An 18,453-nucleotide genomic window follows, 5' to 3' on the forward strand; every position below is an offset into this window, starting at 1 on the left:
TGGATTTACACCGACCAATCTCCCGCTATACATATAGCTAGGTAGGTCGTTATAACTCGTTTTCCCCAAGCGCCGATCGATCTACCCCATTCGTTATGTCTCTCACTTCCTCCGACACACAACAATTGATCTACCGATCTAGTTATGTCTGCTTACCAAACACATGGCCCCCTTCATCATCCATGCATGCCTCCCGACACATCTACCATGCACACGCACACACAGAAACACATCCCCACTCTTATTGATAATATTGTAGTTCTACCCTCAGTTTGTCTATTAGGCCTCTCCCACCATCTTCAAGAAGCAACTCCACCACCCATCCAACACTCTACCCCTCTTCCTCTCTCTCCCCTCTCTCTCTCTCTCTCTCTCTCTCTCTCTCTCTCTGTCCCAACCTATTTCCCGTCCTTGACTTATGTATGGATGTCAACCGATCTCCCTCAAGACATAACTGGGTCTCTCCTTCTCAACACAAACACTACTGCAGGATGCTGCTAACGCGACACTACGATCAGAGACCCTTCAACGAAACTATGTGCGATGCAATAATCACAAACGGTGGTGTAAAAAATCTGTCAAAAAGGTGTAAAATGTTTGCGATGGCGGACACATCAAACACAGTTCAGATTTTACTTGCGTGTGCGATGCTGGCATATGGTTGATACAACAGAACTATTTGCGATGAGGAAGAACAACAGAAACATGAAGCCATATCAATGTGTGTGTGATATACGACATACAATTTGCTCCGATGAACTGTGTGCTATTAGGGAATGCAACATAAACGGTCAACCAGATCAAGGTGTGTGTGATATACAACATATAGTTCACTCGGACAAGCTGTTTTCGATTAGGTAAGAGAATAGAAACGGTTCATCTTAACAAGATGTGTGTGATATGCGGCATTTGCTATCAGCCAAAATAACACAAACTATTCGTGTAAACCAGATGTGTGTGATACGCATGTCGGATATCGGGTTCCGGCAAAACCCTTAAGGTTCGAACTCTGGGGTGCGCACGAAGATCTTCTCCCTACCGATTCACGCCCACAACCTCGCCACGATTCTAAGCTAGCATGATGAACAACACAAGAGACACGAGGTTTATACTGGTTTGGGCCACCGTTGTGGTGTAATACCCTAATCCAGTGTGTGGTGTGGTGGATTGCCTCTTGGGCTGATGATGAACAGTACAGAGGAAGAACAGCCTCGCGAGGAGAGGTGTTCTTGTAGTGGTGCTCTACTTAGGAAGGATTCGATCTCCCCTTGCTACTGTGGTGGCTAGCCCTATTTATAGAGGCCCTGGTCCTCTGCCCAAATATTGAGCGGGAAGGGAGCCAACAATGGCCATTTTGAAAGGGGACAGCTAGTACAAGCTATCCTGACTAGAGGTGGTGTTCGACTGCTAAAGGCACTGGCGATGACGCCATCTTGGTCTTCATGGTGACCTCCGTCCTGCCGCTCTGCTGGTCTTGGTCTCGTTGCACTGATATGGAAACCTTTACTTGATGCCTCGGTACTCCGCGCCTGCGCTTGCCCCCTTTGCACCAAAGAGGAAACAAGGACACTGTGCAGGCTGGCACCCGCCTGGTCTTGATCGTCATGGCTTGCGTCATGAGCACCTCACGAGGTACCCCTTACCTTGATCTCTCTGCCTCCTCGCGAGCCTGCCTGGTGAGGCCGCCCCTGAGGAGGCCTTGCGTCGTCCACCCCGCATGGCTTGGCCCCTCGCGAGGGTCTTGAACTTGGGTTGATGAAGACGTGCCGTACTGGGCTGCTAGTGAGCCATGCTGCAGGCCGCAGGCAGGCAAGTCTGGGGACCCCCATTCCCAGAACATCAACAGTAGCCCCCGGGCCCAAGGCGCGCTTGGACTTGGCTTAGCGGCGAAGCCAAAGGGCAAGTGCGGAGCGTCGTGGGCCCCAATAGCCTATGGTCTTGGTCAACGCGTGGTGACTGATTGGATGTGGGCGTCTCCGCTTCCCAACGCTGCCTTGGCAACTGCCAGAATGACAAAAGGCTGGCCTGGGTAAGGCTTGCCTTCATTGCTCTCCTTCGCCTTGCTCCAGATACCCTTCCTTGCGCTCTTGCTTCTGAAATCTCCAGATCCGCTCCATCTTCCCCCTTTCAGCGAGCAATGGCGCCCCGCAAGGCCATGGCCGAGGCCCTGCCGGCTTGGTACTCGCCGGCCCTGGATCCCCTAACATGTCGGAGAAGAATCTCGTCGCATGCGCCTGATGACGGCAGCGGAGGGCAGCGAGATGGGGGAGACCGAACTTCAGGCCAGCTCCGCCAAGCCGGAGGCTAAGGGGAGCACCTTCTACCCCTTCTTCATGAGCATCATCATCGCCGGCCTGGTTCCTCCCTTCTCCAATTTCTTCTACGCCGTCCTTCACCATTACATGTTGCAGGCCCTTCATCTCCATCCCAACTCTGTTCTCCTTTTGTCGATTTTCGCCTACTACTGCGAGGCGCATGTTGGGGTGATGCTGTTTGTGGCTTTGCTGTGCCACTTCTTCTCCCTCCGAATCACCAACGGTCATACCTCGGACGAGTGCGCTGGCTTCATCGCATACTCCAAGGCCAACACAATCTCGAAGATCGGGAAGAGGGTCGATGGCTTTTGGAGCAAGTGGGTTATGATGGATGCCAGATGCATCCACTCTCGGTTGGTGTTGCCAACGGAGCAGCCCCAGCCCGACGATGCGTGGTCTCGTGCGAAGCTTGATGACAGACGGGCGAAGTCGGTGCTGGAGAAGATGAACGCCGACCTGAGGCCAGGCTACATGAAGGCGGCGAAGCTGACAGGGGCCATGCTCCTGAGGGATTTCCTGATGTTGTGGGTGGCTCCACTTCAGGCGCACTCGCGCCCGTTGTGGACGTTTGGGGGTGCGGACGACGATCTTCGCCTGAACTCGGCGGCCCTGTCCGACGAGGATCTGGTCGCAGCTCTCCGCCTATTGGTTGGAGATGATGTGGAAGGTCTGGAGGGTGCTCCTGCCCCTGTTCCTTCACGACAACTGGCAACAGGTGGTGGATGCCATGCCCACCTTTGACGAGCGCGGTCTGGTGCCGAGGGTGCCTCCTGAGGGCCAGGGGGCGACGGTGGCCGGTAGAGGTGTCTTCTGATGATTCCAGCGGGGGAGGAGAGGAAGACAAAGAAGAAGAGGAGCACGACTCGGAGGCGACCGCTGAGGGGATGGGAGAGACTTCCCCCTGGGGCAGGGCCAGCATCCTCCGCACCCTGCCGGACGATGACGAGGCCGACACCATGCGAGAGGAGGAGGACCCGCTCGTGATCACGAAGAAGGATAGGTCGGGGCTGATCTCCCGAGGGGCTACTTCTGCACAGGCACCACCTGAAGCCGCCTCCAGCCCTTCCTGTGCGCCCTCTTCTGCTCCTGGACCTCTCGAGGCTGCGCCCCGGACCAAGAGGCTCTCAGGCTTTAAGCTCGGCAAGAGGTCGGTGGCCAATGCCGCGATTGACCAGTAATTGCTCGAACTCCGCCTTGTTCTTGTTTTTGCTACCGGGGGTTGACGTTCTCCATCACTTGGTTAGGACGCCGCTTGCCGCGAAGAAGATGAAGGGGACCACAATGGCTCCACCTGGCGCAGGCTCATCTGCTGCAGCCGCGCCTTCGTCCGTGTGAAGGGGAGGCAGTGAAGTCCGCACTTCCCCTGCCCGATCGTCCTCGCGAGGCCCGGAGGAGTGCTCTGGCGGAATGCCAGCCCCCATGGCCCTGCCGACTCCGGAGGTGTCGGCGCCTAATGCTGTCACTGAGGTGGCCAAGGCTCAGGAGCCCCTAGTCTCCCAAGCCGTGGTTACGCTGTCGCCTTCTCCTCCTGCGCCATTGGTTCCGGATTCCTCTGCCTCCCATGCTGTCTTGGACCTCTCCCTTTACGAACTGTATCAGCTGCGAAAGGATCTCCAGGGCTCCGACTCCCACCTGGTAGTCGGGCGCCTGGAGTTGATCTCTGGCTGGGTTCAGTCTGACACCTCTGTCCGAGCGGCGCTGGAGCGGGCCGCAGCAGCTTCTGAGGGTGAGAAGCAAGCCACGATCCACGCCGCAGCCGCCCGCGATGCGGCACTGAAGGATGTCACGGTATCCCAGGACCGCTGCAAGCCGCTGGAGGCCGAGCTGCAGGGTTTGCGCGATGAGCTTGCCAAGGAAGCTCGCGGCCGCCAGGCGAAGGAGGAGGAGATGAAGGCTCCGGAGGACGCCATTGGGGTCCGCAATGCCGAGCTGACCGCTGAATGCGGCCGGCTGGGGACACTGGAGCAGAAACTGAAGACGGAGAAGGCCGAGCTGGACACCGAGGCGAAGGTCCTGGCCGTGGACCACGCGGCCTTCGCGGATCTTAAGGAGAGATCTCACAGGGCGCTGAAGATGCTCTACAAGGACGGCTCGGAGAAGCTGCTGGCTGGTGCCAAGGAGGGCCCTGCCCAGCTACTTCCTTTCTTGGTTGAGGTGCTCGACGAAGTTGTGACCGGCGTCGGCCCCATGGCCGAGGCTGAAGCTCGCATCCTTTCTTCTGTGGCACTGACGCGTGTCTTCAGCCATGTCTACCTTCGCGACCCTGGCGCCAACCTCGACGAGCTGCTGGAGCCTCTGGACGACGAGCACTCCGCCGCTGCTGCTGAAGCCGTGAAGGGCCGAGCTGAAGCCCTGCTGGCGAAGGTCCGCGCCTTTGCCACTGTGCCTAGGGCAGGTGCTGCTGATTCCGCTGCCTCGGGAGGTGGAGCTGATGGAGGCAACACCACCACGGAGGCGGGGCTCCTAGCGAATGACGGCGTTGCCCAAGGGTGATCTTCTCGCGGCTTCTTTCCTGTTTTAACTCCTGGAATATGCACCGTGCCTCATGGAGGCGTTTAAACTTGCGTTTGGTATCGTGAAGACAATTATGGTTTGTAATATTTTCTTCTGGATTTGCTTCGAGATTTTGTGGTTTCCTTCCTATTTGCTTTGTGTTCTACGTCGGCAGGGCCCGGCCCCGCGCATACCCCAACCGTCGTTAGCCCCGACCGGATCACCAGGACGGGACCAAGGAGTGAGGGGCCACGTGAACAGTTAGGCTCCTGAGTCGTGATGCTCAGGAGTCCCCCTTGACGTGCAAACAACAAATAGGGAGGGAGTGTAGGGGTGGATGTGGCGTTCTACGTCGGCAGGGCCCGACCCCGTGCATACCTCAATAGCCATTAGCCTTGCGGAACTAAGGAGTGAGGGGCTACATGGCCATATAGGCTCCTGAGTCGCGATGCTCAGGTGTCCCCCTTGACATTCAAACAGTCTTCGTACCTTGGCTCCGCTCAGGGAGGGGCGCGCGACAACCAGGTCCGAGGGGCCTGGCTGGGTGGCGTGCGCTCGGGCGTGACCCGGGCGCATCCCATGTGTCCAGCCCCCTGGCTTGACGCTCCAGAGGGGAGGTGTTGCGATGAGGCCATACACTGAGCTCTGGGCTCCCTGAGGTTGATACGGCTGTGGGCCGCCCTCAGTTGTTTATCACCAGCGCGAAGCATAGCGCTTCCGTATGTGTACGGGCATACCCGCTCCTGGGCAGTGTCGTCAGCCAGCGCGGAGCATGGTGCTTCCACTGGCACGTGGGAGGGGGGGCCTCTGGGAGGAGCCCCCAGGCATGTACAGCCCCGCCCTAACACGTGGCTTGCACGGCAGGGCTGGACGAGGTGTATCTAGGCACTCGTGAGCCAGCGCGGGACTCACGAGGCCCTACCTCAAGGTAGGTTGTGCCTGGTCTTGAACCTTGGGCGGTTGTGTGTTCCTGCGAGATGGTTAGAGACAAATGCTCTACGTCCTCAGGTCCCGGCCCTCGAGCGAGGTATGCCAGGTCGTGATGCCGTGGACAAGGCCAGGTGGTGAGGGCTGGAGAGCCAGTAAGAGCTCCTGAGTCGCGATGCTCAGGAGCCCCTCTTTTAACGTGCAAGCGATTTGCATGAGGGAGAGAAGGCCCGTGGTAGGCGGCAGATGGTGATCATAGGCATGTTAAGCATGAAAGGCAAATCAACTTAGATGAACGCATGCAGGATACATGCCACTGGGTCAGGCCCGAGCGGCTTGGGGGTGATGCAGCCCGAGGGGCGCCCCCAGCAAAGTAAACTAAAGACATAAGCAAAAGGGATACATGCCACAGGCATAGACCCGTGTGGCCTGGGAATGATGCAACCCTGAGGGTGCTCGCAGCTGAAATGAACTCGAAAGATGTCACCTGGTGTTATTGTAGAGGGGGTGTTGGAGTAGCTGAAGATGCGCTGTGAAGAGGCCGACCCTCATGAGCCACCGGAGCCCTGAGCCTCGGGAGGCCCTGGGGGCCCAAGCGGTTCCTCGAGGACCATCTTCACCTCCGCCAGGACCGCGTGATGCCTGGCCTCCTGAGCTGCCACAATGCTCCGCAGATGATGCTAGTGAGTAGCAGCCGCGTTCGGCAGGCTGAAAGGCATGCGAACGTAGCTGTGCAGCGGACCCTCGCAACGTCCCACGCGCGAAGGCTAGAGACGCTCCTGAGACACGGCTCGGTTGAGCCCCGGGAAGTCAATGCAGATGCGCAGCCCGCCATCCTCGCCTGGATGGGGAGCTACGCCAGGCAGGCGGTGATCGCCGCATATGACTCTTGATTCCTGAAGCTCCTGAGTGGCCTTGGTGATGAACTCCTGAGGGTAGGGCTTTCCATGCCCCGTGCCTTCCTGAGGGAAACGTGCTGCGAAGCACGCCTTCAAGTTGTGCCTGAGCGCCTCCCTCGTGATCTTGGTGAAGTCTGGGGCCCTCCAGAAGAGAGCCCCCGAGCCCTGCCCGATGAGGGCGCTAGGCGCGCCTTCCTATGCGATGGAGGGAGGCGCCCCTTGCGCGGGCGTAGATCCTGATGCGGCACCTCCTCAAATGCCAACCGCCTGGGGCTCTGAGCTGGGCGATGTCTTCTTCTTCTTGGGAACTGCTTCAGGAGGGTTTTCTCCCTTGCTGTCTGGGTCCTCGATTGATGCAGCCTGGAAGGCACGCTTGAGGGAGCACACCGCATCCTTTTCTTCGCAGGGGAATGTGATGATTCCACCGCTTCCTAGCATCTTGAGGACATTGTAGCCATGGTGGGTCACCGCCATGAACTTGGCCAGGGCCGGATATGCGAGGATGGCATTGTATGGCAGGCGAATGTGGGTGACGTTGAAGTCGATGAGCTCGGTGTGGTAGTTGTTGTGCTGCCCGAAAGTGACAGGGAGGCGGACCTACCCTATCGGGGGTGGTGGAGCCATCAGTAACTCATGAGAAAGGCTTGGTAGGTTGAAGTTGATCATATGGCACTTGAAGGTTGTTGAACATCTCGACGGACAGAACGTTGAGTCTTGCGCCGCCATCAATGAGAGTCCTGGTAACTTGCACGTTGTTGATGACTGGGGAACAAAGCATCGGGAGGATGCCAGCGGTAGCCGCACACTTGAGTTGATCTGCTGAGCTGAAAGTGATGGCGCACTTGGACCACCTGAGAGGGCACGTGGCCTCGAGCTTGGGAAGGACTGCATTCACCTCGCGAGCAAATTGCTTGAAGATGCGCTAAGCGGATGGGGCCTGGGCTCCGCTCAAGATACAAGCGATAGCACGCGGCTCCTGGAAGCCCCCAGCCCCCTCGTCCTGGTGGTGGTCATCATTCCTTCTTGGTGGTGGCGGCAGAGGAGGAAGGCTTGCGATGCCCTGCAGGCGATCCTTGCAAGGTTGATCCCTCCAAGATCCCTCACGAGGCTGGTCCTGCCAGCGATCCTCGCGAGGTCGGTCACGCCACTCCTGGCAAGGGCCTCGGTCGACCCATCGTCCTCTACCTCTTCCTCCTCCTCGGCCGTAGCCCCGGTCATTGCGCTTGGGGCATCGACAGATGCGTCCTTCTCGAACGGCCCTGAGCTCCTGGCATTTGTTGGTGTTGTGGGTATAGAGGTTGTGCTAGGCGGAGAATCGGTTGCCCTTTGATGACTCTGGCTGGTCCCTGCAGTGCTTCGTGACTGGCTCTGTTTCGAGCATGGCTGCTCCTTTGCGCTTCACGTCCTTGGCCTTGGCCTTCTTCTCTGCTGTGTCAACAACTCGAAGCTCGAGAAGGGAGAGGCACCCCTCCTCAGCTCTAGCGCACTCGGTCGCCAGGTTGAACAGCTCTAGAGACGTGCATAGGACCTCGTGGATGGCGAGCTCCTGCTTCATCTTGACGTCACGGACGCCATCAGAAAACGCTGAGATGATGGCCTCGTCCGTCACCTTGGGGATCTTGAGGCGAGTGCTATGAAATGATGGATCTACTTCTGCAGGGTTTCTCCTCGCTATTGCTTGATGCGGCGCAGGTCACCCACGGCCGGGGGGCGGTCGCGAGTGCCCTGCAAGTTGGCGATGAAACGGCTATGGATCTCATCCCAGGAGGAGATCGAGTCGGGAGGCAGGTTCAGGAGCCAGTTGCGGGCACCATCCTTGAGCGCCATGGGAAACTAGTTCGCGATGGCCTTTTCATCTCCGTTGGCCGCCTCGATGCCCAGCTCGTAGAGCTGCAGGAACTCCGCGGGGTCGGCAGTACCGTTGTAGCGAGGAGGCAGGTCCGGCTTGAACTTGCCGGGCCAGGTGATGTCTACTACACAACCTTCTTCTTGTAGACGTTGTTGGGCCTGCAAGTGCACAGGTTTGTAGGACAGTAGCAAATTTCCCTCAAGTGGATGACCTAAGGTTTATCAATCCGTAGGAGGCGTAGGATGAAGATGGTCTCTCTCAAGCAACCCTGCAACCAAATAACAAAGAGTCTCTTGTGTCCCCAACACACCCAATACAATGGTAAATTGTATAGGTGCACTAGTTCGGTGAAGAGATGGTGATACAAGTGCAAAATAGATAGTACATATAGGCATTTGTAATCTGAAATAATAAAAACATCAAGGTAACGAGCAATAAAAGTGAGCATAAACAGTATTGCAATGATAGGAAACAAGGCCTAGGGTTCATACTTTCACTAGTGCAAGTTCTCTCAACAATAATAACATAGATAGATCATATAACAAGCCCTCAACATGGAACAAAGAGTCACTCCAAAGCCACTAATAGCGGAGAACAAACGAAGATATTATGGTAGGGTACGGAACCACCTCAAAGTTATTCTTTCGGATCGATCTATAAAAGAGTTCGTACTAGAATAACACCTTAAGACACAGATCAACCAAAACCCTAATGTCACCTAGATACTCCATCGTCGCCTCAAGTATCCGTGGGCATGATTATACGATATGCATCACACAATCTCAGATTCATATATTCAACCAACACAAAGTACTTCAAAGAGTGCCCCAAAGTCTCTACCGGAGAGTCAAGAACGTGTGCCAACCCCTATGCATAGGTTCATGGGCGGAACCCGCAAGTTGGTCACCAAAACATACATCAAGAGGCACATGATATCCCATTGTCACCACAGATAAGCACGGCAAGACATACATCAAGTGTTCTCATAAAAGACTCAATCCGATAAGATAACTTCAAAGGGGAAAACTCAATTCATCACAAGAGAGTAGAGGGGGAGAAACATCATAAGATCCAACTACAATAGCAAAGCTCGGGATACATCAAGATCGTGCCATAGAGGGAACACGAGAGAGAGAGATCAAACACATAGCTACTGGTACATACCCTCAGCCCCGAGGGTGAACTACTCCCTCCTCGTCATGGAGAGCGTCGGGATGATGAAGATGGTCACCGGTGATGGATCCCCCCTCTAGCAGGGTGCCGAGAAGGGCCCTCGAGAGGTTTTTGGTGGCTACAGAGGCTTGCGGCGGCGGAACTTCGGATCTATCTTCTCCCCGGATGTTTTTAGGGTACGTGGGACTATATAGGCCAAAGAAGTCGGTCGGGAGGTGCTCGAGGGGCCCACGAGACAGGGGGTGCGCCCCCCTAGGGGCGCGCCCTCCTATCTCATGGAGTCCTCAAGTATCTTCTGACTTGAACTCCACGTCTCCAGGATGATATTCTTCCAAAAAATCACGTTGCCGAAGGTTTCCTTCCGTTTGGATTTCGTTTGATATTCCTTTTCTTCGAAATACTGAAACAGGCAATAAAACAGCAATATGAGCTGGGCCTCCGGTTAATAGGTTAGTCCCAAAAGTAATATAAAAGTGTATAATAAAGCCCATAATCACTCAAAACAGATAATATAATAGCATGGAACAATAAAAAATTATAGATACGTTGGAGACGTATCAAGCATCCCCAAGCTTAATTCCTGCTCGTCCTCGAGTAGGTAAATGATAAAAACAGAATTTGTGATGTGGAATGCTACCTAGCATGATTCTCAAAGTAATTTCTCTTTATTGTGGCATGGATGTTTAGATCCAAATGATTCAAGATAAAAGCTTATAAAACATAAAAATAATAATGCTTCAAAGCATACTAACAAATAATCATGTCCTATCAAAATAGCATAGCCAAAGAAAGCTTATCCCTACAAAATCATATAGTTAGGCCATGCTTCATTTTCATTACACAAAATACTCCCATCATGTACAACCCCGATGACGAGACGAGCAATTGTTTCATACTTTTTAATGCGCTTCAGCCTTTTCAACTCTTATGCAATACATGAGCGCAAGCCATGGACATAGCACTATGGTGGTATATGGTGGTGGTTGTGAGGACAAAAAGTGGGAAGATAGTCTTACATCAACTAGGCGTATCAACGGGCTATGGAGATGCCCATCAATAGATATCAATGTGAGTGAGTAGGGATTGCCATGCAACGGATGCACTAGAGCTATAAATATATGAAAGCTCAACAAAAAGAAACTAAGTGGTTGTGCATCCAACTTGCTTGCTCACGAAGACCTAGGGCATTTTGAGGAAGCCCATCATTGGAATATACAAGCCAAGTTCTATAATGAAAAATTCCCACTAGTATATGAAAGTGACAACATATGAGACTCTCTATCATGTAGATCATGGTGCTATTTTGAAGCACAAGTGTGGAAAAAGAGATAGTAGCAATTGTCCATTCTTTCTTTTTCTCTCATTTTATTATTTTTTCTTTTCTTTCTTTCTTTTTCTTTTTTTCTTTCTCTTTTTCTTTTCTTTTTTTCTTTCTTTTTGGTGGGCTTCTTTGGCCTCTTTTATTTTTATAAAGTCCGAAGTCTCATCCTGACTTGTGGGGGAATCATAGTCTTCATCATTCTTTCATCACTGGGACAATGCTCTAATAATGAAGATCATCACACTTATATGGATTTACAACTCAATAATTACAACTCAAAGCTAGGACAAAATATGACTCTATATGAATGCCTCCGGCGGTGTACCGGGGTATGCAATGAATCAAGAGCGAAATGTATGAAAATTATGAAGGTGGCCTTGCCACAAATACGATGTCAACTACATGATCATGCAAAGAGCAATATGACAATGATGATACGTGTCATAATAAACATAACGGTGGAAAGTTGCATGGCAATATATCTTGGAATGGCTATGGAAATGCCATAATAGGTAGGTATGGTGGCTGTTTTGAGGAACGTAAATAATGGGTTCAATACCGGCAAAAGTTGCGTGGTAATAAGAGAGGCAAGCAAAGTGGAAGGATGAGTGTGCGTATATCCATGGACTCACATTAGTCATAAAGAACTCATATACTTATTGCAAAAGTCTACTTAGCCCTCGAAGCAAAGTACTACTACGCATGCCCCAAGAGGGATAGGTTGGTAGGGAAAAATTCCATCGCTCGTCCCCGACTGCCACTCATAAGGAAGACACTCAAAAGAGCACCTCATGCAACAAATTTGTCACACAACTTTTACCATACGTGCATGCTACGGGACTTGCCAACTTCAACAAAAGTATTTCTCAATTTCATAATTATCCACTAGCATGACCCTAACATTACTACCTTTATATCTCAAAACAATTATCAAGCAACAAATTGATCATAGCATCCAATTCACTTCCTATGATAGTTTTCATTCAAATTATCATGCAGTTTAAGACTCTCAAAATAATATAAGTGAAGCATGAGAGACTAGCAATTTCTTCGAAATATAACCACCGCCGTGCTCTAAAAGATATAAGTGAAGTACTAGAGCAAATGACAAACTACTCCGAAAGATATAAGTGAAGATCAAAGAGTAGCTAAATAATTATGCAACTATGCAAAGACTCTCTCTCATTAAAGAATTTCAGATCATGGTATCTTATTCAAACAGCAAGCAAAGCAAAATAAAAGGCATTGCAAGGATAGCACAACTCATGAGAAGAAGCAAAAACTTAGGCTCAACCGATACTAACCGATGATTGCCGAACAAGAAAGGTGGGATGCCTACGGGGCATCCCCAAGCTTAGATGCTTGAGACTTCTTGAAATATTGTTTTGTAGTGCCTTGGGCAACCCCAAGCTTGAACTTTTGTGTCTCCTTAAGTCCTCTCATATCATGGTTTCTCTTTTTATCAAAAGCTTCATTCACAACAAACTCAAAAAGAACTCGTGAGATAGGTTAGTACAAACCAATGCAAAACCATATCATCTTCTACTGTAACAAATCACTAACATTATTATTCAACATTGCATACTAAATGTGTCACGCCCAAGATGCGACCCTATCCTAAAGGACCTCGAAGGTCCCACCAAGGATAGAAGCGCATCTTGAAGACGCTTTTGCAAGGTGGATATCATTACATCAACATTACATAATAGATGGGGATACATACAAAAGGGCATACAATGCCACACGAATACAACATCACAATACATAAGATCACCATCCGACTACGGATGAAACACAAACAGAAACTCAAACGACATCCACCCTGCTAGCCCAGGCTGCTGACCTGGAACCTATCCCCTGATCGAAGAAGAAGCAGAAGAAGAACTCCAAGACAAGCAGACATCGCTCTCGCGTCAAAATCATCGCATAACCTGTACCTGCAACTATTGTTGTAGTAATATGTGAGCCACGAGGACTCAGCAATCCCATTACCATGGGTATCAAGACTAGCAAAGCCTAATGGGAAAGGAAGGGGTAAAGTGGTGAGGTTGCAGCAGCGTCTAAGCATATATGGTGGCTAACATACACAAATAAGAGTGAGAAGAGAGAAAACGGAACGGTCGTGAAGCTAGCAATGATCAAGAAGTGATCCTGAACCCCTACTTACGTCAAACATAACCCAAAACCGTGTTCACTTCCCGGACTCCGCCGAAAAGAGACCATCACGGCTACACACGCGGTGGATGCGTTTTAATTCGGATCTGGTTTCAAGTTATCTACAACCGAACATTAATAAATTCCCATCTGCCACATAACCGCGGGCACGACTCTCGAAAGTTTATACCCTATAGGGGTGTCCCAACTTAGCCCATGATAAGATCTCGCGATCAACAAAGTATATACCTTCTCCCAGGAAGACCCGATCAGACTCGGAATCCCGGATTACAAGACATTTCGACAATGGTAAAACAAGACCAGCAAAGCCGCCCGATGCGCCGACAATCCCGATAGGAGCTGCACATATCTCGTTCTCAGGGCAACACCAGATGAGACATCCTACGAGTAAAACCAGACCTCGAGTTTCCCCGAGGGGGGCCCGCAGTCTACTCGGTTTGGACCAGCACTTAGAGAAGCACTGGCCCGGGGGGCTAAAATAAAGATGACCCTCGAGAGAGCGACTCCCAAGGGAAAAGTAGGTGGTGGTGAGGCAAATGGTAAAACCAAGGTTGGGCCTTGCTGGAGGAGTTTTATTCAAAACGAACTGTCAAGGGGGTCCCATAAATCACCCAACCGCGTTAGGGACGCAAAATCCGGGAACATAACACAGGTATGACGGAAACTAGGGCGGCAAGAGTGGAACAAAACACCAGGCATAAGGCTGAGTCTTCCACCCTTTACCAAGTATATAGATGCATTAATTAAATAAGAGATATTGTGATATCCCAACATAATCCTGTCCACCATGGAGCAATCTTCAACTTCACATGCAACTAACAACGCTATAAGAGGGGCTGAGCAAAGCGGTAACATAGCCGAACAATGGTTTGCTAGGAAGGGTGATAAAGGCTAGGGGCTGACATGGCAAATTGGGAGGCTTGAAGACCAATTGATAGGTAGCGCAGCAAAGCGATAGAACGAAGCAACTAGCATAGCAATGATAGTAATGAGATCCAAGGTGACGGTCATCTTGCTTGAAATCCCGCTAGGAAGAAGAACGAGTCCATGAAGAAGACAAGTGGACGTGGTCGAACGAATCCTCACAACTCCGGAATGAAACCGAAGCTAACGAGAGAAGCAACCCGGAAAGATGCAAACAACATGGTAAACACACAAGCATAAACATGGCATGATGCACAATCAAGTATGATGCATGACCGGTTTAATGAGGCATGGCATGGCAAAGTGCAACAAACAATACTACAATTTAAGTGGAGCTCCAACAATACTACAATTTAAGTGAAACACGACATCCAATTATTTAATTCACTCACGTTTATGCTACCCAACAATATTAAATGTTTTTAACATGGCAAGAGGTGCAACACAATAAAACTACCTATCTAGACAAGTTTAAAAGAGCCCGGAAACAACAAACAACAATTCCAGAAAATCCCCACATGTCATTTAGCAATTTAAAGCAAACAACATTTTAACATTTTTAATGTTTTTATCATGATGCGGATGACCTAATCAAGGTTTATGAAATTTTATGAAAATGTTGACATGAGCATGTTATGAAGCATTTGGTCACCATGGCGGAACGAAACGGGTGCCACGGCAACGAATCCGAAAATGATGCCACAACAACATTCCGATGATCCGACAACTCATCGGGATGTCGGTGCAAAAGAAAGTGTGGATTTATGGGACATGCAAAAGATGGTGGGGTGATCCCGGTTACCGGGTTCCCACGGGTCGACAGCATGGCAAACAAGGAGGAACGTGCAATGACATCTCGGACACGGTTAAAACACGAGCATCTCATGCATCGCAAAAATTCGTTCTCGGAAGGTCATCTCGGCGGTTGTACCTCCAAAGCATGCGGTTCAGAGCGGCGTAGAGGAAGTAGACGTTCTCAGAATGGTCGTAGTTGAAGTAGTGGTACACGTTCATTTTCGGAGAGGTACTTGAAGAATCCAACGTTCTCGGGGCGACGGTAGTGGTACACACGACGTCAGGGTACTTGTCGGTCCGGGTCTTGCAATGGTAGATGGTCATCGATGTTGTGGTACTTGGCGACATGCACGGGGTGGTAGCACACACGGAGGTTATAGCCTCGACCTACAGCTCGAGAAGAAGCTTCGAGGTGAAGGAACTTTGGCCGAAGCAGGAGGCGGGGCACCCGGCTGAAGGTGGTCTAGGCAGCGGCAACCAACGGCCAAGGTGGTGCAATGGACGTAGTCGGTCAGAGCCTTAAGGAGGCCAACACAAGAGGATGGACGCGGGAAGCAAGGCGATGGCAATAGAGCAGTCGTGGATGGCAGCAGCGCCATGGGAGGCAGCCGAAGGGAGCAACAACTCAGACGTCGGGGTGCAGGGCAGAGCAGAAGCGAGGCAGGCTTGTAGAGCAGCAACAGCGAGGCGAACCAGGCCGGCGGAGGCGCTGGAGGCTGGCGACGAAGCAGCAGAGGCGTGGGCGTCAGGCCATGGTGACGGGGAGACGATGCAGAGGAGGGTCGGAGGCGTCGGAAGCGGACGACGGAGGGGCGTGTGGAGGTGACCGATGGGCACCAACTCGGGGAGCTCCTGCTCAAGCCCGACCGCGGAGGGAGGCACGAGGCTGCAGGCCTCGGGCGGCGAGGAGGCGCCATGGAGGAGGAGAGGAAGGAGGCCGGCTGACGCGGGGCGCCATGGGAGGCGCGCTCGAGAGGAGGGGTTCGAGCGAAAGGGAGATCGCGACATGAGGTAGAGGGGTGATGGGATCAGGAGAGAGAGGCTGCGACGGAGATGGGGATCGAGTGCGGGGCTCCTGCGTGCGGGATCGAGCGAGAGGCTCTCACTCCTCTCTGGCGGCGCGAGCAGGGGAAGGAGATAGGGATCAAGGAGACAAGGGGGTCGAACCACGGTTAGGGTTAAGGGCGCCGGAGCTGGGCCTAGGCGCAGATGGGCCTGCCTGGCTAGGCTGCTGGGCTCTCTTCTCCCTCTCCCTTATTCTCTAGAAACAGAAAATAACAAAGAAGAAAAGGAGAAGAAAGGAGGTGTTGGGGAAGAGATTGGACAGGCGGATAATTTTCCCAGACTCACAAAAATGTGCTTGTTCCGAGAAAATAGAAAAGGCCATGATTGAGAGATTTAAATCCAAACTCATTTGATTTAAATTCAAATGATTTGAATAGGAAGTGAGGGTTGGGAAGGTCCAAAAATGTTCGGATTTTTGGTGGAGCTCTGGAATATGACGAAAGAATATACGACAAGGTTGGAGACCAAGAATTAAGATAACAAAGGCATTGGGATAATTTGCATGTGTGTTATGGTGACTTCCAAATTAAAGAAATATTTAATATAGCTCCCTAATAATAGTAGGAGACTTTGAATTTGTTTTAAAGAGAAATCACCATGTGAATATCCCTCGATTTAAATAGATCAATGATCTACGCAATTTATTTAGTTGAGGTTTTAAAAATTAAATGACATGCTGGCATGATGACATGATGCAATGCAAAAATAAAAGAGCAAGTACAAAAGAAACACACGGCGATAACAAAATAACTGGGCGGCATCTGGAGCATTGGTCTTTGGGCGTTACAAAATGCCTCTGTATATTTAATACTCCTATCCTCAAATAGAATCATTAAACAAGCAAACATATGCAAACAATGCAAACATAACAGCAATCTGCCAAAACAGTACAGTCTGTAAAGAATACAAGAGTATCAATACCTTCCTGACTCCAAAAATTATGAACTAAAATTCCCACTTTAATAAATTTATCAGAGCTTAATATGCAAAAAGATTCAACATTATACCATTCTCTGACTTTTCTAGGGAATTTTTGCAACAGCGGTAAACTTTCTGTTTCCAAACAGCAACATGTATACTAGCAAAATAAGCATGGCAAAGGCTATCCTTGACTTTTTTTATTGAAACTAAAGATGCAAAACATTATTCTAACTAACAGCAAGCAAAAACTAGCAAAATAAAATGACGCGCTGTCACATCCCTAGTTCTGGTATGACCTAGACTAGCTAGTCATTTGTGCATCATGTTTAAATTCCATTTAAACTTGAAATGAGGATTTGTGAAACCCTCAGAATCATCTCTGGAAATAACCTAGATAAAAATTGCTCCAAAAAGGTCCAAGAAAATGTTCATGTTGCTCTCTGAAAATATTGGACAGAGATAAAAATCAAACCAATATTTTTAGGAGCTCATAAGTATTTATTTTGGTCATTTGGAATTAATGCATAATTATTTGCATTGGATATATATTTGTTATATATAATATACGTCCAAAAATTATGCCATTTGTTGAGGAGCTCTGGAATAATACCACTAGTTCCTAAAAATACTGGCATAAGTAAATAAAATGATTTAGTATTATTATTAAATCAAAACAAATGTCAGGAAAAAAATAGAAAAGAAAACAAAATGGGAAAAACCTACCTGGCGCTTACCTCCCTGTGCAGCCTAGCCTGGCTCAGTGACCCAACAGGCTGGCCCAGCCAGCAGGCGGCCCAGCCCAACTGCCAGGAGCTTCTTCAAGCTCCTGCCAGTAGGAGCTGCTGCGTGGCCGCGCCACAACCGGCCGTGGCCACGTCTCCCCGCCACCTCTTGCTTCTCCCCCTCGTTGCTCTGGCCTCCCTAGATGTCGCCACGACGCCTCGCACCTCTCTCCCTCTCTCTCATTCCTCCCCTCTCCCCTGGTCTCTCTCCCACACGCACGGCCGAACGCCACCGTCGCCGTTGGTCACCGTCACCGTAGCCACCGCCTCCCCCTCGCCTCTCTGATACGCGCAGGAGCTCCGTCTCCTCGCCCTGAAGCTCTCCGTCGGGCCACGAAAGCCGGAGCGCCCCGTGGAGCCGTCGCCATCGCCATCTTCATCTCCGGTCGTCGGAGATCGTCTTCACCGCCCTGCCATCTTTAGCGCGTCCCCGAGCTCGCCGACAAGCCCGTCGCGTCCGTTGTGAGCTTCTGCTCTGCCCCACTCTCTCGTTTCCTCCATTCTCGCGCCGTAGCTCCCTTTCCCCACCACGGCCGTAGCACCTCGCTGCCGGCCATGTCGCCACTGCAGCCACACCTACGGGCACCTATAACCGAGTACGCCACCGTGGTCAACACGTCTCCAGGAGACGAACACGACCAACCCCGGCCCCTGCCGTGCACCGTAGCCCCTTCTCCCCTCCTCGCCGAACTCCGGCCACCGCCCAAGTGGTCGCCGCTGTCGATATGGGTCGTCTCTGGTGAAACGGAGGGCACTACTGGATGCGCGCGAGCCTGGGCTTCGCATAGGTGCTCTCCGCCGCGCGATTGGTCGC

This window comes from Triticum dicoccoides, chromosome 2B, assembly GCF_002162155.2.
Source record: "Triticum dicoccoides isolate Atlit2015 ecotype Zavitan chromosome 2B, WEW_v2.0, whole genome shotgun sequence".
Taxonomy (NCBI): Eukaryota; Viridiplantae; Streptophyta; class Magnoliopsida; order Poales; family Poaceae; genus Triticum; species Triticum dicoccoides.